This window comes from Macrotis lagotis, chromosome 8 (assembly GCF_037893015.1).
Source record: "Macrotis lagotis isolate mMagLag1 chromosome 8, bilby.v1.9.chrom.fasta, whole genome shotgun sequence".
NCBI lineage: Eukaryota > Metazoa > Chordata > Mammalia > Peramelemorphia > Peramelidae > Macrotis > Macrotis lagotis.
Window position 1 is genome coordinate 190,722,737 of NC_133665.1, and position 23,049 is coordinate 190,745,785.

General features: G+C 41.6%; 1 long non-coding RNA gene across 1 annotated transcript; it reads left to right on the top strand.

The window, feature by feature from the left end:
* The first annotated feature begins 757 nt into the window (after window positions 1-757).
* On the top strand, window positions 758-22,990 carry LOC141496650 (uncharacterized). Its single transcript, XR_012471076.1, has 3 exons — window positions 758-1,002; window positions 11,744-11,928; window positions 22,011-22,990. It is a non-coding gene; the product is annotated as an uncharacterized LOC141496650 (long non-coding RNA).
* Window positions 22,991-23,049: the final 59 nt, after the last annotated feature.

The window sequence follows — 23,049 nt, forward strand, 5'->3', positions numbered from 1 at the left end:
GGAGCCCTGGGGGAAAGGGGGATATGCCCTGGAGAGGGAGGAAAAGAAGGCTAAATTGGAAGGCAGAAGCACCCGAGTTCAGATGCTTTCATTACTGTTTATTTTTTTGACTGGAGTAGTAGAGATCACATGATCCCCCAGAGCTCAGTTTCCATTTTTATAAAATGTAAGGTAGAACATCTGTCCTGGAGAAGAGGCTTCCTTAGGTTTATGATCTCTTCTTAAAAATGAAAAGCCATGCATTTTAAAGAAATCTGTGGAAGGTTGAAAGCTTCCTTTTTTCTTTCCTTCCTTCCCTCCTTCCTTCCTCCTTCCCTTCTTCCTCCCTCCCTCCCTCTCTCTCTTCCTTCCTTTCTTTTTTTGTCTTTTCTTAGAAACTCTCCTAGTAATGAGATCGTTTCTGCAATTCCATTTTCCCAAGTGCCAGGGCTAATTCTTTTTCATTTGTCTATTCTTTCTGGTTCCCTTGAAGTGACTCCAGTGCCTTAGTACGCCAGGGATATGGACCCTTGATTCACGAAGGCTCCAATTCTCAACCTGGCCCAGGTGAGGAGAAAGAAACTGCAAGCACAGGCCCACATGGCGAGTCACTCTTAAAGTTTATAGGGTGCCATCCCCAGAGGGTTGACTGGCAGACCCCCGTCAGTGAGGGGAAACAAGGCTTGAGTTATTGACCAGCTATACTTCGTATTAGTGGAGGGAGGACTCCAAGGATGCGAATATTTTTTCTTTCTTTTATGCTTTAGGATTCTTCTGGAGGAAGATAAATGTGACAGGTAGAAAAGCAGCTGAGTGGAGCACATCAATTCTGCATCTATGTACTTGTAGGAAACTAGTATTGATTAAATGAGTGTCTGCCTGGACCTAGGAACTGTGCTAAAGACTGGGGAAATGAAGAAAGATAAAGCCAGCAGCAATAACAAGGGTGCTTGTTCTCAAGAAGCTCACAGTCTAATGGGGACACAACATGCAAACTGTCATGGAGGAGCAACATGCATGAGGGTAATGGAGGGAAGGTACTGTAGTACAGGAGGCCTGGAAAGGATCTCTTACAGAAAATGGGACTTTAGTGGTGATGTGAAAGCAGCCAGAAAATTCAGGAGGCAGAATTGAAGAGGGAGAGAGACTGTGTGAAAACATTGGGAGTAGGGAGATGGGGTGTTGGGTTCCAGGAACAGCAAGGTCATTGCTCTTACATCACAAACTTTTTCAGGGGGTGGAGGGAAGGAAGTGTAAAAAACCTGCCTTAGGAGGGAGGGAAAAATTATGAAAGGCTACAAAAAAACAGAATTTTATTTCCTATCTTGGAGGGATAAAGGAACCATTGGAATTAATTAAATGGATGACATGGTCATATCTGGGCTTTAGGAAAATTGTGCTTTGGTGGCTGAGTGAAGAATGGACTGGCTTGGGGAAGAGATGTGAGACTGGCAGACTCCAGGCCCCCTAACCACCCCTCCAAACAGGCTGTTGCAGTAGTCCAGGTGTGAGGTGAAGAGGGGCTCCACCAGGAAGTGGTGAACATGCCAGAGGAGAGAGGAGAGAGAGAAGGCAATGCAGTCCTGTGGCTGGTGACACTTCCAGACTAGAAAATGACAGCAGGAAACCATTTTTATTTCCAAAATGATGGGTGCTAGTGGCAAGCTTTAAGTTAGTCAAGTCCTGGAGAATGACTGGATTTGCTTTTATGTATGTTTTCTAAATTTAAAAATGCCATGCTAAAGTCAATGGGGCTGCCTGGGCTGAAATGTGGGTCATTCAAGGTTCAGAAGCTGTTTGCCTTTGTTTTCATCCAAGGACACTCAGATGATGGACAGAAGTGATTTGTCTTGGATGTCTGAACCAAGATGAGTCCATCTAGTGCTTTAGAGTTTGACTTTTCCCCATCCTCAAATGTTTTCAGCTCCAAAGTTTTCCAGTCCTGCTGTTCCTGGCAAGGATAGCCATCAGACTTCTGGCTGTTGGAAAAGGTTTGCCCATCACTCTGCTGTCTGGGGCTCTTCTTCCAAAACCTCAGGATCTAAAGAATACTTCTAGTTCTGCTTGATTTCAAGCAAAAGGCTACCATGGGGTTGAACCCAAAGGCAAAGGAAGGCCAGGTGTGGATCATGGAGAATCAAAAGAGTCCGTCCTCTCCGTCAGCTGTCTAGCTGTGCCGATATTGGTTCAGAAGTACAGGTGTCTTGAATTTGCAAGTCACAAGACCCAGACTCAAATTCTAGAATTGCTAGTTACTATTAACCTCAATAGGCCTTCCTTTCGGAATCCATAACATGAGAAGCCTGGACTCAGTTGCCTATGCAATCCCTTCCCACTCTCAGTCTAAGATTCCAGGATCTTATGTCTCCATCATAGCTCTCAATTTGCAGAATTGATTGGAATTTCATATATACTAATTATAATCAATGTGTCAACCAGTGAACAGAAAAGATGGCACCTGGCCTTTCCCAGGGCCTTCATTCAGCAAGCACTTATGGAACAAAGTGGGGATTCAAAGGCAGAACAACAACAAAATTTGCCTTATCCTCAAGTGGCTTATCTCCAGTGCAGTCAATGGTTTTTATCACATGTATCTAAAGAGGCAAAGGGAGGGATTCTCTGGATTTATAGACCACTGCTTTTTTTCCCCTCCTAAATTCAAGCCACTTTCATTTCTCTCCCACTTAAATAACTTCCCTCTTTCATCCCCACCTTTTCTGTTGGAGCTGGCCCATATTAAGAAATCATTTAGTCTCCATGTCATTTTTTTTTAGTTTTTTTTTTTTTGCAAGGCAAATGGGGTTAAGTGGCTTGCCCAAGGCCACACAGCTAGGTAATTATTAAGTGTCTGAGACCGGATTTGAACCCAGGTACTCCTGACTCCAGGGCCGGTGCTCTATCCACTGCACCACCTAGCCGCCCCAAGTTCTCCATGTCATTTTAAAGGATAAGAACAATAAATTTAAGATAGCAAACATTGCAACTTCAGGAAAATAAACTGACTCCTACAACCTTCAGGCAAATATTTTGTACTTTGCCTGCCCTCAGGGACAGAAACAGGTAAGGTGAGATCTGGCCTGTCCCAGTGTCAAGGTCAAATGGGGAAGCTGAAAAACTTGGGCTAAGGGTATGTCTAGCATTACCAGAATTTCACTTCACTAAGGAATTTTGCCCCTCTCCTGAAGAAATGCTCATCTGACCAGGGGCCTTAAGTGGTGGCCTTACAGTAAGTAGTCCTTCATGCTTTGCTTCCAGCACTGTGAGGTCCCAAGTGTCTGGGTTGAAAGTCTCCCACTTAGCAACTCTGGTGTAGCAAGGGAGTAGAAGCGGTTAGTGGCAGCCCCTTGGTAAGCTTTGCTTATCTTCTCTCCCTCTAATGTTTGTATCTTCTAGAAGTATTTGAATCGTCTCTGTGAATATATACCTTTTGGGAAAGGCACCATCCTTAGGCCCCATCCTTAGGCCCCAGGGCAAAAGGAACCTGGAAGAGTCAACAAGAAATGCAAGAAGATCTGAAGATGGAGAGAAAACTAGTGATTGGGGGGGCACTTCCTCCATCAAGTGACACCTGAGTTGGGCCTTGAAAGAAGGTAGTAAGACCAGAGAATATTCCAGACTTTGGTCTCAATTGGGGCAAAACCACGAAGGTAGAGAGTGGAGTGCTAAGTGAAAGAACTCCAAAGAGACCAGTTTGGCAGAACACAAGCACAAGAAAAGGAAGAATGGGAAATGAGTCTGGAAAGGTTGACAGGAGCCAGCTTGGAAAGGGCCCAGGCAGGCTGCTAGGGGTGTGGTTTCTTCTAGAAACAACAGGGAACCACTGAAAATTTCAGAAGGAGGGAGTATTTTGATCGGGTGTCTGCTTGGGAAGACGATTCTGGCTGGTTTGGGGGCTTATATGACCTTTACAAAGACTGTCTGCCACTTATGAAACTTATTAAATCACTGAAAAGAGTTACTAGTTTTTTCTTTTTTTTTTGAAAACTAAGATATAAGTGAGAAATTTCCATCTAAATTTCTACAGGAAAGTTTTCAGCAAATAGCACTGATTTTTTTTTTTTTGTTGTGGAGAAAATAGAAATTCAAATGAATCATCCACTGATATTTGAAAACTATTTCAAAGATACAAGTATCAGAACCAGATTTCACCCTTTCCTGATTGTTTTCTCTTTTCAGAAATCACTATTTCAATATTAAAAATAACAGCATCCCTGTCCTAATGGCTGGGCAAGCCTTGACTCCAATTATGCCCATCGGATTCCTCCCATGTGCTAAGCCATTCCTGTCTGACTTTTCCCAGAATGCTCCATTAATCAATCAATCAATCAATCAACATTTATTATGCATTTACTATATATTAACCACTGTACTAAACACTGAAAATGGCTTCCAAAATATTTTCTTTGAGTTCTCTTGATATTTTATGGATAAAAATGAAATGTCTGGGTTGACCCTTGACACTGATCTTCTTATCAATTAAATCTAAGAAGCAAATAAACAATGACAAAGAAATGAAAGAAGAATTGTTTAACTTTGGGGTGGGTGGCAGAAATTTTGCAGGATTTTAAGTTTCTAGATGGAAATCACCTTAGAGATCATTTACCAGATGAGGAAAAGAATCTCCAGGGAAGTGAAATGATTTGTTCAGTGTCATTCAGACATGGTTTCAATCCAGGTCTTTCTCTGAAGTCAGACCTGTTTTCATTACATCATATTTGACAACCGTCCCAGCCCCATTGAGCCAAGGAAAGTTTAGATATCAAGAAGTTAGACTTACCCAGATAATGCCAGTACTCGCTCAGTGCTGCAACTTCCCATGTGTACGGACCTCTCTGCATTTGGATTAACTCACTCTTTCAATGAAACTGGCTCTGCACCAGCAGGGCAGGTGGCCCCCAAGTCCCAAAGCCTTGCTTGTGTCTGTTCTTGAGCCCAAGACACTGGGAACCCTGCTCCCAAATCATGGTGGCAAATGCTTGGAGGGGAGGCTGCTTTGGATTAGGCTTGTATGCCACAGATGTTTACATTTTGGTCAAACAAAAGCGTATCATCATTAGAACAATTCTGGAAGGAAATTAATTGAGCCTCCGCCCTCTGAGCCCTTCATGGGAAATAGAAGCAGCTGGCCTGGTTGACCCAGTGCTATTCACAGCCCAGGCAACAGACCTGCTATTGTTCAGCTCCTTGTCAGCCTGGGCTGAGGAAGGCAGCCAATATGGGCACCCTCCTCCTTCTCCCCAGTAGTCTGAGAATATTTGAACCCATCTTGGGAGCTGGACTCTGACCTTTCCTTGAAGAAGAGCACCAAAGTCCCAGCATCAGAATTGGGGGCAGAAGGGGGTGGTGGGGACAGGCTAAAAGAAATAATCTTGTTTGGAAAATCAAGTGGATGTTTCTCCATACCATAGCCAAATATATGTCCAATGTCTTGGAGGAAGCCAGTGATCTTGGTGATTTTAATGTCTTTTTCTATTTTTAGGGTTTTTTTTTTTTAGGTTTTTGCAAGGCAGTGTGTTAAATGGCTTGCCCAAGGCCACACAGCTAGGTAATTATTAAATGTCTGAGGTCGGATTTGAACTCAGATACCCCTGACTCCAGGGCCAGTGCTCTATACACTGCATCACCTAGCCACCCCTAAGCACAAAGGCCTAATTATAGAGGGACTATTGTCAGGGAAATGTTGAATTAAGATTTTCAGATTCCAGCTTGGAATTGGAGAGGACCTTGAAGGTTACTGTGGCCAACTGGTACATGATGCATAATCTTTTCTTGATCAGAGCTGACAAGTGCTCTTCAGACCACTACGTGAATACCTTCAGGAAAAGCAACAACAACCATAAAAACAAAAAAAAGTTCATTACCGTGTGAGGCTGCTCTTCCCCTTCTGGGGATATGTCTCATGGTAAGCAAGATTTTTGTCACACTAAACTTAAATTTACTTCTAAAACTTTTTATCCTTTAGGCCTTGCCTGTTCATCAACCCTTCATCTCCTTGAAGATAGCTACCTTGCTCCCCCTCAAAGTTCTCTTATCCAAGTTAAATATATCATTTCCTTTAGCTGATACACATTATAGACCCAAGGTCCTTTGCTGTCCTGGCAGGCTCCTCTGTACACTCTCCAACTTCTTGATCTCCTCCCTAAAATGGCGCAACCAACTAAGCCCATTGTTCTTGATAGGCTCTGACTAGGATGGAATAGAGGAAGTATCTCTGAAATGGTTCTGTTGAGGTCCACAAATTGTTTTAATAGAATAGATTAATTTTAAAACATTTTGAAAAGCTTCTGAGTCAGAAAATCCCATATTTTCTGTTTGGTGCGGTTTATGACTCAACCCAACTCAGCTCTGGAGAGGCTCTGACTTTAGTCTGTTCAGTTATTTTGCTACAGTTCTTAAGCACAGTCTTCTGTACTATCCATTCAATACAAAGAAGCTGAAGGAAGTCCTCTGAGGAGGGGTATGGGGCAGGAGATGGTGTTGAGGGTAATTTAGCTGCCAAGGGAATAAGAGTTGATGATATTATGGTGCTTTCTTTTTGTAAAACTCCCGAGCTCTTGACAGAAGAGATTTGCTTGACCCTCACATAACCCCATGAGATATGGGATCCAGAGGTTATTGTCCCTATTTTTATGATAAGGCAACTGGAACTGAGGGAGCTTAGAGATTTACCCAGGGTCACACAGCTAATATGTGATGAAGGCGATGATTGTACCCAGGTCTACCTCCCTTCATGTGAAGCACAGTCCCTTTACTATACTTCCCTCCTGTGAGACTTTGGTAATGGGATTTTGGAAATCTGACCCATTCTATTTTGTAGAGTCCCCATTTGCTCAGTAATTAAATAAGGAAATAAAAAAGGCTCTGCTCATACAGTAGTAATCTTGTTCTTTCAAACTATTTTAACATATTTCTCCTGGAAATTCTTTGTTTTATTAAAATTGATTCCTAAAATAGTTGTATATTTCTATGTATTTACTTCTCTGTATTTGAAGAGACAATGTAAAGATAGTTGAGTACAGGCCAAGATGCAGAAAAACTCTCTCAACATTTCCCTTCAAACAACTTTAAAATAATGCCTCAAATCAAATTTTGGAGCAGCAGAGTCAACCAAAGATGAGGAGACATTTCCAGGCTAAGACAACTTAGAAGGTCTGTGACATGGGAGTGGACACAGGTCCAGAGTATTGGCAGGAGCATCAGCATTGAGTCATGGAGGTGACAGTGAAAACTTCAGGAACTCCCAGCCCAGAGATGTTAAGGGACCCAAACAAGTAGTCAGAAAACCATTTGTTGGCAACTGTCTTGCCCATCAGAAGTTCTGGGTTGTAGTTCCATCTCTGAAGAGAGCACTTATGATCAATCACAAGGGAGCAGGGTCCTTGACCTCAGTGCTACATGGAGAGGAATAGTAGTGCGTGTGGCTGCGGGAGACCAACAGCCCTTCCTGAGTAAAGCCCAGAGGGCAAACCAGAAGAGCAGTGACCATTCCTCTCCCCAGATTATACCACTTTAGAAGCATTGAAAACTTGTAAAGCCCCAGGATAGGAACACAAAAAAGCCTGAAGCTTGGCATTGTGCCCCACCCTTCCCCAGAGCCCAACTTTAACATAAAATTCAAAGTGAAGCAATAGACTGGAAAAATGAGCAAACAATTAAAAAGTCCTTGACTGTAAAAAATACAACAGAGCCAGGGAATATCAAGACATAAACTTAGAAGAAGAGAACAATATTAAAACAGCTAGAAATGAAGTCTCAAAGAAAAGTGTTAATTGGACTCAATCCAAGGCCAACAAGGATTCCTAGGAGAGTTAAAGAAAGAGATGAGTGATTGAGGAAAAATTGAGAAAATAAATGTGAACTACAGAAGAAAAACTATGAAAAGAGAACTAACAGCTTGGTAAGAGGCACAAAAATGTGAAGAAAATATTACCTTAAAAAAACAGAATTGGCCTAATGGCTAAAAGAAGCCAAAATTCTCTGAAGAAAATAAATTCTTAAGAATTGGAATTGGGGATGAGGACTTTAAGAACCAAAGATCAAAGTCAAAAGAATGAAAAAAATGAAAATTATGTGAAGTTTCTTGTTAGAAAAAAACAGCTGACTCAGAAAAGAGATCAAGAAGAGATAATTTAAAAATTAATGGATTACTAGAAAACCATGATCAAAACAGAATGAGCTTAGACAATATTTAAAAAATTATAAAAAAAATTCCCCAATATCTTAGATCCAGAGAATAAAATAAAAATAGAAAGAGGTCCCAAAATAAAAGCTACCATGGAACTTCCAGAGTTTCTAGGTCAAGGAGAAAAGTCTACAAGCAGTCAGAAAGAAACCATTCAAATATTGTGAAGCCCCAGTCAAGTTCACACAAGATTTAAGGGTTTCCACAATAAAGGAACACAGGGCTCAGAATATGATATTCCAGAGGGCAAAGAAACCAGAATTACAACCAAGAATAACCTACCCATTAAAACTGAGTTTAATCCTTCAGGGTAAGGAATGGATATTTAAATGAAATAGAGTTCTTCAAGCATTCCTGATAGAACTCAATGAAAAATTTAACTTTCCAATATAAAACTCAAGAAAAGCATAACAAGTTAAAGAAAAAATAGTAATTATAAGGGACTCAGTAAGTTTAAACTACTTGTATTTCTATATTTGTAGCTCCTAAGAACTTTATCATGATTAGGGCAGTTAAGGTGAGTATGGAGGTGAGTCAATTTTGTTGAGATGATCTCCAAATAAAATGTAGGGGTGAGAAAGAGGGATGGATGCACTGGAAAAAGGGAGAAGGGAGAGGCAGAATTGGACAATTTTTCTTTGATAAAGGATATGCACTAGGAAGATATTTTATAGTGGAGCGGAAATGCTTGGGTGGGTAATGCTTGAACCTCATTCTCAGAATTGCTTCAAAGAGGGAAGAATAAATTCATATTCAGTTGTGTGTGGAGATATATCTTATGGAGATATGATCAGAAGGGGATAAAAGAAAGGGATAATAAGGGGAAGAGTAGATTAGGGAAGACAGTGGTAGGAATCAAGAGAGATTTTGATGAGGGACAGGATAAAAAGATAAAGAGAAGGAAAAATAAGGGAAAATGGAATGGAGGTATATGCATAGTTAGTAATTATATATATATATATATATATATATATATATATATATATATAAATGTGAAAGGGATGAACTCAGTCATAAAATGAAAATAAATATCAGAATGTATTGGAAAACATAATCCAACACTATACTGTATACAAGAGATGTACTTGGGACAGAAAGACAGAGTTAAAATAAAGGGCTAGAGCAGAGTCTATTATGCTCCAGCTAAAGTGAAGAGGGCAGGGATGGCAATAATGGTATCAGACAAAACAAAATCAAAATCAGATTTAATTGAAAGGGATAATTATGGAAACAGAATTTTGTTGAATTGGTACCATAAACAGCAAAGTAATATAAAAAATCACAGCAAGTATTTTTTTTTTTTCTGATAAAGGCTTCATTTCTTAAATATTTAGGAAACTGTGTCAAATTTGTAAAAATAAGAGCCATTTCCCAATTGACAAATAGGCAGAAGAAAGAAAAGCTTCCTATAATCATATAAAAATACTTTATATGACTATTTATTAGAGGAAGGAAAATTAAAATAATTCTTAGTAATAAATACTTCATATCTATCAGAAATGTAAATGCTGGTGGGGACAAAAGAAAATAGGTACCTTAAAGAATTGTTTTTGGAGTAGTAAAGTGGTTCATCCATTCTGGAGAACAATTTTGCACTCTGCCCAAAGGGCTTAAAAATTATTTCTTTGACCCATAATACTACTGACTACTGAGGTCTCTATCTCAAAGAGATCAAAGAAAAGACAAAAAAAGACCAAAACATTTATAACTGTTTTTTTTTCCTTTTGGCAAAGAATTGGCAATTGAGTTGATGCTCATCAACTGGGGAAATGAATGAACAAGTTGTGGCATAAGATTGTGATTGAGTTGTGAGAAATGACCATGGAGGTTGTTTCAGAAAGGGAAAAATAAGAACCACAGCAAGTCTTAGGTGAAGTGATGCAAAGTGGGAAAAAGCAGATCACTGTATATAATAATGGCAATGTTATAATATTGATTAACTGTGAAAGACTTGACTAACCTGATCAATCCAATGATTCCATAAAATTCCAAAGGCCTTATGTGATAAAAAAAAATAAATGTTATCCACCTTCAGAGAGAGAACCCAATGGACTGAGGCAATTCAAAGTACAATTTTCTTGTTTTACTTTCTTTTTGCTTTTTTTTGCATGATATTGCTAATGTGGTAATATATATCTTTTTTAAAAAAGATTTTATTTTGAGTTTTACAATTTTTCCCCCAATCTTACTTCCCTCCCCTACCCCCTTAGAAGGCAATTTGCCAGTCTTTACATTTACTTTACATGGTATACATTGATCCAAATTGAGTGTGATAAGAGAAAAATCATATCCTTAAGGAGGAAACATAAAGTATAGGAGATAGTAAGATCAGACAATAAGATATCAGGTTTTTTTTCTAAATTAAAGGTAATAGTCCTTAGTCTTTGGTCAAACTCCATAGTTGTTTCTCTGTATACAGACAGTATTCTCCATTGCAGAGAGCCCCAAATTGTCCCTGATTGTTGCACTGATGGAATGAGCAAGTCCATCAAGGTTGATCATTGTCCCCAGGTTGCTGTTAGGATGTACAATGATTTCCTGGTTCTGCTCTCTCACTCAGCATCAGTTCATGTAAATTCCTCCAGGCTTCCCTGAATTCCTACCCCTCCTGGTTTCTAATAGAACAATAGTGTTCCATGGTATACATATATGTGGCAATATATTTCACATGATTTCACATATATAATTGACACTATTTGCCTTTTCAGTGGGTGGGGGAGATCAGAATGGGGGAGAAAGAATCTGGAACTCAAAAAAGAAAAAAAATGAAAAGAATGTAAAAATAAATAAATTTTTATTATTCAATCATTTCAGTCTTGTCCAACTTTTGGGGACTACATTTGGAGATTTTATGGCAAAGATATTAGAAAAGTTTGTTAGTTTTTTTCTGCTCATTTTACAGATGAAGAAACTGAGGCAAATAGGGGTAAGTCAGAGTCACACAGCTAGGTTGTGTTTGAGGTCATATATAAAGACAGGTCCTCCTAAATTAAGGTCTAGGAGACACTTTATCCACTAGGGGCAGCTAGGTGGATAGAGCTCTGGCCTTGAATTCAGAAGGACTGGAGTTTGAATCTGGACTCAGTCACTTGACTCTTACTAGCTGTGTAACCTTGGCCAAGTCATCTAACACTGATTGCCTCACATCCAGGGTCATCTCCAGTCATCCTGATTCCTATCTGACCACTGGGCCCAGATGACTCTGGAGAAGAAAGTGAGGCTGGGAGCTTAAAAGCCCCCCTCACTCAAATCCAATTCACCTGCTTTTCATGAGATCACCTCCCTGATGTCATGGTCTTCTTTAAAAAATGAAAGACAAAACATTCATTTATTCACTGTATTACCTGGTTGTGCCACTCATTTATATATTTATCAGAGCATATCTATTATAGCATAATATAGCATATATATTCATAATATTAATTATAAATAATGTTTTTAAAAAGGAAGAAAAAGGCAGTGTAGGCTAGTGAATAAGTAACTAGCCTCATGATTATTGAAGACCTGGATTCTCAGATTGTTTCTCTGCCCTATACTGACTCTGTGCCCCTTGGCAAACTAACTGTCTTCTCATTTCTACAGGCTCTTCTCTGAGGTTTTGAATTTGAAAGACCATATTGGGAGAGAGATTTCCTGTATCAATGGATTCCCCCATGGCCAGTCCCTCTACCTATCGAGGTAGATGTCTCTTCCCTCTGAAAGAATCAACCAACCAAGCAGGATGTATCATGTGCTTACTATGGACCAGTGCTGGAGATGGAGAGAAGGTGAGCTTCAGGGTCAGGATCATCCCTTTGTCCTTTTCTGGTTAGCCCCTGGAACAGTGACTGACCCATTACTGGTCTCTAATATATTTTTGAATGCAATAGAATGCATTGTAGGAGAGCACCTACCCTGAATATCTCTGGATATTTCTTGCTTTGCTGAGGTTTGTCCTCCCTTTAGTCAGGGGCCTTGACTTGTTCCTTAGATGGACTGGAAGGGGGCAGGGAGAGCATCTTTCCAAAGTGGCTTGGAATGGTGTTATCTGCTTGCCGTCTCAGATGGAGGAGGGAAATGATGGGTTCCGGGGTAAGACTGAAAGTGTTGTTGATAAAAAACAGAGCTCAGCTCCCCACATCTCTGCCTTAGGATGGAATGCACTCACAGAGCCACCATCCCTTGGCCCAGGAGAGGGAAAGGTTGGGGGTCTTGGGTTTGTTTTTGTGTTGTTTGTTTGTTTCCCTGAGTGGCTGCCTTCCTCCCAGAAAGGACCCAGGCTTGGGGTTGCAACTGGCGCGTGGCCTGATTACAATTTGAAAATGGCTCTAGGAAATATTTTTAAAATCACTCATTCCATGTACTTTCAACAAAGTAAACCCAGTTGCTCGTGATTAATGGGCTTTTAAAACATAAATAAGATACTGATGATTGGGATTGGAAAATCACAGTGTTCAAGCTGCTTATGCATTTCCAGGTTCTAGAAGTGGATGCAGGTCACCATGTGATTAAATAAGTGGTCAAGGTCAGGGTTGATTTTGGCAGATATCCTGCCATCATGTAGGAGTTTCAGTATTGTTTAAATTAGACTCTGTGAGAGAGAACAGCAGTCAAATTACGTTAATGGTTTTCTGTAATGCATTCAGTGTGCAGAAGGCTTTTCAGAATGAGGATTTGGGACTCAGTTTAGCCACGCGTCAGGGGTCCTAGTGTATTGAACTCTCAGAATCTTTCTAATGGGCCAGATTCTCCCCTTGCTCAAGTATTGTTTATGAAATTGGGAGAAGTCATTTGATGGGCTAGAACAGTGTGTCCTAACTCTTTGAAGCCCCTAGCTGGGAGTAGCAGCAGTCACCCCCCAACCCCCATCTTTATCCTCATGGTCAATATGGAAGAATAAAAGAGACAACCCCTCAAAGATGAGGAATGGGTCTTGAACACCCTCCACTTCCCTTATCATAAACCAGAACTTGGACAAAATGATACCGATACCTGAGGAAGCCCAACCCTTACCCCTGGAGCTTACTTTTGGAAGGAAATTCAATTTGTGAAAGACCTCAGACCTTGGAGCATAAATTCCTATGGAGAGAACTGGCTAGTTGGGAGGAGGCAGATTGGAGAGGAGGTGGGGAGAAGAAGGTGGACCTGGGTCAAGTAAAAGCTCATCTCTAGGGTCATGGAGAGTTGGAGTTGAGGGGAGGAGGAGGCAGATGTCCTCGAAGGAGGAAACAGTAGCTTATAGTTTTAAATTTTAACTCATGAGTCTTCCTGAGAGGCAATGACCAGAGAGCTGGCCTGGGAGTTAAGAAAAAACTGAATTCAGTCCCCATCTCTTAAAGGGACTGGTTGTGTTTTCTCACAAGTCACAACCCCCATCAAAGCTCTGGCCATTAAAAATGCAATCTCCCAGAAAGTGCTGACCCATCTTGGGGTCCATTTCCCAACTGACCCAGTTCCAGTCTGTTAAAGAATAAACAAAAAAAAGCAAAGATTCTCACTCTGTAGGAGTTGAGTTCAATAGCTAGGACTTCAAAAGGCCAAGGCACCTCCCTTCTTTTCTGATGAGGTTGGTGATTTGAACCTCAGAGCAAGCCTTGATGGATGGGGGTCCATCCTTCTGTAAATGTTCCCTAATCCTGTCAGGGTTATTTTGGATTCTAACTGGTCACCCTGATGGCCAGCACTCTTCTTCTCTTCTTAATTGGTCTTTTTTCTTTCTTATGCATCTTCCAAATATGCCAGATTGGTATGGTGTTCCTAAATCTATTCTGACCACATCATTTCCCCTGTTCAAAAGGCAATTTGACTGATCTCACCATCTCCCCTCCTTCGTAGTTTCTATCTGAGCCAAACTGGTTTCCTTGTGTTCTCTCATAGACAGCATTCAATCTCTTGGTTTGAAGTCTCTGCATAAGCTGTCCTTCCTCCTGGGAAGTGTTCCCTCTTCCTAGAAAGTACTCTTTTCTCCATCTACCTTCTTGGAATTTCCAGGTAACCTGCTCAAGCATCATCTTTTACTTGGGTTCTTTCCTAATTGCCTCTATGGTTGATGCTTTCCACCACCCCAAAATTATTTTGTCGTATAGTGTGGATATTTTGTTTTGACTTATAAAAATATGTGTTTCTTCTATTCCCTGCCCCCCCAAAAAAAACTTTCAGTGGTTTCAGTCAGTTGTTTTCAGTCATATCTGATTCTTTGGGTCTCATCTGGGGTTTTCTTGACAAAGATACTGGAACAACTTGCCATTTCCTTCTCTAGCTCATTTTTATATTTGAAGGAACTGAGGCAAACAGGGTGACATGAATCCCCTAGGGTCACCCAGCTAGTAAGATCTGAGACCAGATTTGAACTCAGGTTGGGTTTTCCCAAGGAATAAGGACCTCATGCCTCAATCCAGTCCAAATGTCTCTGGAGGGGACATATCTCTTATTCAGAAGTGTCTATTTATATGTCTGGGATCTAAAGTCATTCTTTCTATCCTACAACACCTCTGCTCCCCCAAGAGAATGTTCTTATATTGGTAAGAAATGGGTGAGGAGGAGTGAGTTCTTTTCTTCTCCCCTCAAAAAAGCCAAATAATGCCAACAGCCAATGACCATTAATGAGAGAAGTCTTGTGGTCCTATGTAAGTGGAGAGGTCACTGGTGGTAGACTCAGAAAGATGTGAGTTCAGATTCCACCTCATATATTTATCAATGATGGAATCCTAATGAAGTCCTTTCAATCTCTCTCTGCCTCTAATTCTCATCCATAAAATGAAGAGACTGGACTTGGTAGCCTCCAAGGGCACTTCCAGACTCAAATCTGTGATGGGTGTAAGAGGAAATGAGAAGACTCCTACATGATGGAAGGAGCTGCCCCCTTCCAGCCTGGATTTTTCCCCATTCTGGGCTTCAGTTTCTTCATCAGTAAATTGGGCAGGTGGTCCTAGCTGGACTCTGGGTCTCTTTCGAATCAAAATCTTTACCTATCACTCATTTTCCTTTATGAGAAATGCCATTGTCATAGACAGTCATGTCCTAGAGGTAGAGGGTTAGTAAACCTCTCAAAGCACCAGCTATGGCTAAGGAGACCATGGAATTCCAAAAGGATGTTGCCAGAGAACCCCTCTCAACCATTCTGAGGCATCCTCTTAGACCCTGCCTCTCCCTTCTCATGTGTGTGTGTGGGGGGGGTAGAACAAAATGCTGTGGAGACTATTAGGATGATGAATTTGTCTTTATTTGGGGGAAAAATAAGCCTGCCTTCTTTCCCAGGTGCTACCAAACTCAATGGTATAGACCACATAGGCTTGAAAGGAAATGGGAAGTTGTTTGGTGGTAGAGCTTGGGAAGAGCAAGGCAGAAAACGGATGCCTCCCACTTAGATAGTTCCTCCCACCATGATCTGCTGCCTCTACTAAGACCATCATGAGCTATCCCCGATATGGTCAGGCTCCCAGAGAGGCTTCCAAGGAGAATGGAGGAAGGTCTTTTCCCCTTAAGTCCTTGTTCCAGGCCTCATAGGGGAATATGGGACTCACACAGTCCCAATCCCTGAGAAGCCCCTGGAAGAGCCACTCGGAAACCTCCACACGCTGGGAGATGTTATTTTGGTCCACGTTAATAATAACCATACTGCCAATCCCCTGGAGGAATGCAGTTTCTTTCCTTGGATCCTTGTTGGTGCTTCTTTGCCCTCTGTATTACTCGAAGAGCCACATTCTTCAGATGTCTTGATTGTTTTGATAAGCTATGACTTGCTTTTCCCAGCCTTCCTCATTGTAAGCCTCTCCAACAAGCTCCTTCCCCAGCCTGGCACAGAGCAGGAGAAAAGGGGGATCCTTTTTTTAGCCTTTGAGAAATGGGCGAGGGCATGGGCTGGTGGGGAGCACTCTGTTGGAATAAACTTGCTGTCATTGTGTTGGAAAGTGAGAAATAATTGCCATCTCATTTTTTGATGGGGCAATAATTAATGGTGATTATTATATGGGGGCAGGGCTTTGTCGATATCTCTGCTGCTTAAAATGCTTCTATTTTTAGGGGTGACAAAAAGAACTTCAAAAACTGTGTTGTCAGAAAGGGGAAGAAGCTTGGTTTTGTTAGTAATAAAGGGCTCCAGTGTTTTCTAAACCAGAAATTTGTCTAAGGCCTAAATTCACTGGACTGCTAAGAAGAAGGGGAAAGAAAGGGGGCAGTAAACTCCCTCAGTGACTCTGGCCCCAGGACTACTTTCTTCCTCATTGATCCCAGGGAGGGAACTAAATGAGTGGTCGTCCAAGCCCGATTGGAATTGGGGCTGCCTCTGGGTCAAGTTCATGGTTTGATTGGCAGCCCATGACTCAAAGACCAGGAGATGACTCCCAGCTCTGGCTTTGAGGACTGAAGAGAACAATTCCAATCCCTGGGTCAGGTGCCAGCTGATCGTATTTGATGACAGTGGTCAGGAGGCTGCTCCTATCTTCACACCCTCCTCTCCTCTCTCTCTTTTCTCTCCTCCTCTCTCATTCCCTCTCCTACTCGAGGGCAGGGGAGATCTTCTGCTTAGAGGTGCAATGGCCAGAACACAGCACCCTAACTGTAGTGTAGGCCTAATAAAGCCTAATAAAGGTTTTTTGACTTGACACAGCTGGACAAGTCTCTTAGCCTCAGTTTCCTTATCTGTAAAATATCACAAGATTGCTATTAGCATCCAATGAAAATACTTTGCAAGCCATGAGACAAGGAGTCCAAGAGAGGCCAGGAGGTCAGAAAGCCAGTGTTTGTGTGTGTGTGTGTGTGTGTGTGTGTGTGTGTGTGTGTGTGTGTAGGCTGGGAGGAGGGATGTCCTGAGGCACTCTTCACTTATTTAGCAATGGAGTTAGCTGAAGCCTCCCAGATGCATTTTATATGCAGCCAACTGAAGCCCTGGCTAGGTTGTGCTAACCCAGGAAGGTACTACTTATGGATGGCCACGCTTGCCATCTGTTTAAAGATGTTTTCCCACATATACCTAGAGAGGACTTGGAGGACAATTAGAGAAGCCTGTTGTTCCACAGTTACTGTAAGTGTTACAGGCTCTAGCAACCCTCATGCCAATCGGCTCCGGCAGGATAGCAAGGCACTAGGGGTGGGCTTCCATGCCAAGTGTTTTCTCCTCTCCCACAAGATTTTCCCACTACAGAGCAACCTGCTTGGCTAAGCAGCCTACTTGCTATCTGAGGGTGGACACTCACCAAGAAAATAGTAGGAGACAGATCTGGGTTGGGTCCAAAGTTTTCATTTCTGGCAAGCCCAGAGTGATGGATTGGACTTGATATGAAATGAAATGCTAAGCTATTTTTAAAATTCACTTTTAAAAATAGTGGGTAATACCAGGGTCTTTTTCAATAATTGAGCCTGGAAAGTGGTGAGAAGCCAAATGGCCAGATCCCACAGAAGTGAAGAGAAGAGCAGGTTACAAATGTGATTCTGTTGTATGGAGACCCAGAGTGAGCCCTGGAGAGAGGAGTGGATGCACAGGCCGAAAGGAAAGACAGCGACCTTGCCGATATTTATGGGAACAAAGCTCAACTGAGACTTTCTAAGAGAACAGTCTATTATTTCCTGTTTCCTTAATGAATGCACACTGTACTATGAAGCACTTGAGCTAGATGAAAGTCAGTTGCCAAATTCTCTATTTGTCCTCCACCTTTGGAATTCTTGCTAAATAACATCAGGTGAAGCATAGAGAAGGGGCATGGGCAGATTCTGCCTTGATGGTTCACTACAGTCATGAAGAATGGCCAGGCCAGAGTGGAATTATTTAATACCAAGCTTCTTTACAAAGTATTAAATAGCATACTCTTTGAAGAATCAAAGGGCCAAGTGGCCCAAGGAGCATGTGATGGGTTTGAATAAACCAAAGCATCCCCCCACCAAATGACTTATATACAAAGAGGGATCTGAAATATAACAACATTCAGGAGATCAAAGAGGGGAGGGTCATCATACCCTGAGAGGGGGAGGAGACAAGATTTATGAGCAAATAAGCTCAGGAGGCTGTCAGATCAAAAGAGTGAGGGATAATTAATGGATACCCTTAGGATGAAGCTGATACCCATTGAACATTCAAGACATATGAAGGAATGAAGGCCTCCACCAGGAAGACCTTGAGCCAGATTTAGAGGAGAACACTAAGACATGGACTCATTGTAATTTGCATTGATTGTCCTATGGGGGGCCATCTCCAGTCATCTGGATGAACATCTTGCCATTGAACCCAGATGACTCAGGAGGAGAGAGTGAGATTGGTGACTTTCCCTTGGGCCCAATTCACTTGCAATTCATGGTATCACCTACCAGATGTCCCGGTCCTCTTTGAGAATAAAAGACAAACAATAACAAAGGACATGGAGAAAGACATGAGGAGGTGAAGAGGGTTCAGAATCTCAGTTTTATGTCTATAAAATGCTAGATTTAATCTAGAAGTGACTTTACAGGAGATCCAAAGATCTCATTTCACTAATGAGGAAACTTAGGTCTGAGAAAGTAGTTAGTAGTCAGAGATGAGATTTGAACTCATAACCTCTGATTCCGGAGCCAGTGCTCATTCTAGGATGCCATGGTACCTCAAGCATCAGAGGAGAGGATACCCATCTCAAAACCTTGGATCCTCTGAACTGTTGATGACCAAAGAGTTCATTCTGTACTACAGTCAAAAAGAAATCACAGTTGTCTTGTGGTTTTTTTAAGTAGATTAACAACTTAATTCTTTCAGGTAGTTACTGATGAAAAAAATGACTTTCATTTCAATCCATCACTTCAGGGTGTTTCTTTCCAATGAATCAGTTTTCACAGGACTTTATGAGTCTTTAAGGTCAATAAAAGAAAATTCCCAGTTTCAACAATAAAACTCTTCATTCATCATCCTTGTACCAGAAGACAAGAGGGAAGTGAGGGAGGGATTTGGTTAATGGTCTCATTAGCTGCCATGAATTCAAATGGTATCTTTATACTGATGATTCTCATGCTTATCCCAGCTTTAGCTTCTCTTAGCCTTCAGACATCTTGAACTGAATGTCTTATATAAATACCAAACTCAACATGTCCAAAGCTGAATTTATAATCTCTCCTCCCAATCTCTACCCTAATCTGACCTTTCCCCTTGCTGTCAATGGCACCATCAATCCTCCTACTCACCTGGGATAGCAACCTTGGTGTTATCCTCAACCTTTTTCTTTCTCTTGTCTTCTATATCCATTCTGTTGTCCAAGTCTATCAATTTCACTTCTGCAACATCTCTGAAATATACCCCCTTCTCTCCTCTGACACTGACCCTATCCTGGTGCAGACCCTCATCACTTCACGCCAATAGCTACTTGGAGGTATCCCTCACTATAAGACTCTCCTCCCTCCAGTTCTCCTCCACTTGGTCGTCAAATCAATCTTCCTAAAGGGCAGATCTAACTGGGTCAACCTCCCTCTCCCAATTCAATAGTCCCCAGCGGTTCCCTATCCCTATCCCAATATCATATAAAATTCTCTGACTGACATCCAAACCTCTTCGTAAGTCTACTCCTTCCTACATTTCCAGTCTTCTTTTTTTTTGCAAGGCAGTGGGGTTAAGTGGCTTGCCCAAGGCCACACAGCTAGGTGATTATTAAGTGTCTGAGGCCAGATTTGAACTCAAGTCTTCCTGACTCCAAGGTTAGTATCCACTGTGCCACCTAGCTGCCCCCCCTTTCCGGTCTTCTTACACCTTAACTCTCCCACCACCCATGTGGTTTGTGTCCAAGTAACACTGACTTCTTTCTATTGCTCAAATGGGGTATTTCATCATCTCTTGACTCTAGTTGGTTTGGCTGGAGATGCCTGGAATTCTCTTCCTCCTCAACTCTGCCTCTCATCTTCCCTGGCTTCCTTTAGATCTTGGATAAGCTCTTGCCTTCTACTAGGAGTCTTTCTTGATCTCCCTTCCATACAGAAGCCTTCCTTCTCTTGCTTATCTCTTCCCCACTAGTCTATCTCCTTTTCCCATGTGGTTCTCTCCATATGTCTTCCATTTGATTCTGAGTTCCTTGAAAGCAAGGTTTGTCTTTGGTTGCTCTTCCACTGGGAGATAGGGCTTGGGTACAGGTGAGAGGACTGGGTAAGGAGAGAGGATTAATAAATGGAAATATTAGGGAAGGCTCCACAGAGAAGGCATTACCTGAACTCAGCCTTAAATGAAGATAAAGATCCTCAGTGATGAAAAGATATTTGTCATTGGGCAGGGAGGTTTATTTCAGGCATTAGAGATAGCTAGTATTTAATATTTAGTATTTGATATTTATATAGCATTTTAAAGTTGATAAAAGCTTTATACAAATTATACATTTGTACTTATAATACATATACACTCATTTTATCCTTGCAGCAACTCTGGGAGGTAGCTACTATTGTTCTCTTCATTTTACATAAAAGGAAACCGAGGCAAACAGAGCTTAGGGGATTTGTTCTGGGTCACACAACTCAGAAATATCTGAGACTAGATTTGAACTCAGATCTTCCTGACTACAGGCCCAGCTCTCTCCATTGTGCCACTCAGTATGAAGGATGCAAAGAAACAATAGATGATAAATTCAGTGACCAGCTGGCAGTCGCACTTGTCTGGATGCAGAATGTGCAAAAGGCAGTGATATGACAAGTCTAGGATGGTAAGTGGAAGCCATGTTGCTAAGGACCTTAAAGCCCAGACTGAAGAGTCTGGATTTTAACCTGGAGGCAATAGGGAGAAACAGAAGGTCTTTGAAAAGGGGAGGGATCTGATTTCAACTGCATCTTAGGAAATTTATCTGTGCCAGTAGAATCCATAGGCTTATCAATTGATTAAATGAGAGCAGAGGATGAAGGAGAAGAAAAGGGGAGAGTCCTAGAAAATGATATGGTTTTGATTCTTAGTGACCAGAAAGTCATTTGGTCATTGGCATAGTCCATGTGCAGTCACTAGGAAGACAAAGGAAAGCTCCTAAACAGTCTCTGCTCCCAAGAAGCTCCCACCCTAAAGGATGAGAAAACATGCAAACAGTTCTGTGCAATCAAGATACTTGCAGTAAAAATGGAAAGAGATGAAAGCAGGAAGGCGGGAGGAGACCAGGACTGTGGTTGGTAGGGACAATGACAATGAGCATTTGTTAATGTGCCAAGCTAATGAAACACTATAGATATTATCTTATTTGATTCTTACAACTACCCTGGGTTTTTGCTATTAATCCCATTTTATTGTCTAGGAAACCGAAGTAAACAGAAGTCAAGTGACTTGTCCAGGGTCAATCAGTTATTAAATCTCAGGTAGGCTTTGAATTTAGGTGTTTCTGACTCGAAGGCACTGGCAATAATGGATCTAAACTATTGAATTCCCACACCTAACCTATACCTTTGCTTGAATTAGTGATAAGCCTAGTGATTTTTAGCTTAATAAGTGGGCAAGTGCTTCCTAAGGAATGTACCCAAAGTCCCAAGGAACCTGCATAAGTCTCTGGGAGGCAAAGGCTCATCAGAGAGGGAGAGATGGCTGCCCTGACTATTTACAGGCTTGAATGCAAATCTGTATTTTATTTTTTGTAGTTGATACTTTATTTGAGTTACTGGTAGCCTGCGTGCTTGCATCAGGGTTGATGTCCCCTTTCCTTTTGTCATTTTAGACCTCTACTTGAGTTAAATTCTGATATTCCCAGGGCAGTTCATGGGTGGGAGCACAAACCCAGGATAGATTTTTGTGAGAAATCCTCGAGATTAAAGTCAATCTGTGTGAACCCAGAACCTTGCTTTGGGGCCATGGGCTACATAAATAAGACTCAAGTTTGAACCAAGCTATATTTGCCTACATTCCTCCTCCCCCCCACCCCCAACAAAAACAACCCCCTTGTGTCTACTGTGTTTTCTTTTGCAGAAAGGCGTGCCACTTTCCCATCTCATTTGTTTTGGTGAGGGGCATTTAACAAAGGGCCACTCCTCCAGAATTATTGGCATGATGACTTTGGAAAGTTAAATGATGAAACCTCATGTTTCTAGACAAGCTGCTTGGAAACAATGACTGGCTATGTTCACAAACCACCGAGAGCAGCCCTGCCAAAGGGATCAAGCAAACGAATCGAAAGGTCAGACACCTGATCATCAGAGTCCTGGAAAGGAGAAAAAAAACCAGGGTTCTGAAGATGAAGAATCAGGTAGTGATAATGGGGCCCTGTCTCTGCCGCCTCCCCGTCGACAAGCCCATCTGCACAGTTTGACCTCATGGCAAGAAATGGAGACTCTCCAGAGTCACAGCCGACCTGTAACTGAAGTCTGTTTTCCTAGACTGCTCAGGTGCACTCTACCTTGGCATCTGGACCAGAATTCCATTGTTTCCAAGGCTCCCATGTCTTATTGGGGGAGGATGGTGGGGGAAATCTGGAAGAGGCTGGGTTAGGCAGTGGAAGTATGGGAGCTAAACCTCATCTTAGAGAAAACCTGGCCTATATCTAGATTGCGATCTTCTCTATCTGTATCCATATCTGTGTCTATATCTATCTATAGCTAGATGGCTCTGTCTCTGTCTTTTTTTCCTATCTAATCTTTATCTAATCATCTGTATCTCTTTTTTTGTTAGGGGAGACTCTAAGTGCTCTGAGCATCAATAGTCTGTGCCTCACATGTCTGTGCAAATTCAATGCTTCCAGAATATTAAATTTTATATAACATTTATATATTACATCCTCCCCACACATTCATACCATCTTTGAGCTTCCTTATTTCTGTTAAAGGGCCCAGCATCTTCTAACATCCTAATTTAGCAACTTCTGAGACAATGTTAGTACTCTGTTTCTGTCTTTCCTTTCTTTCTTTGTTTCTCTGTCTTTCTGTCTCTGTCTCTTTCTCTGTCTGTATGCCTCTCTCCTCCACCTCCAAGTTCTCTCTCCTGTGGCTCCCTACTACTTTTAGAATAAAGA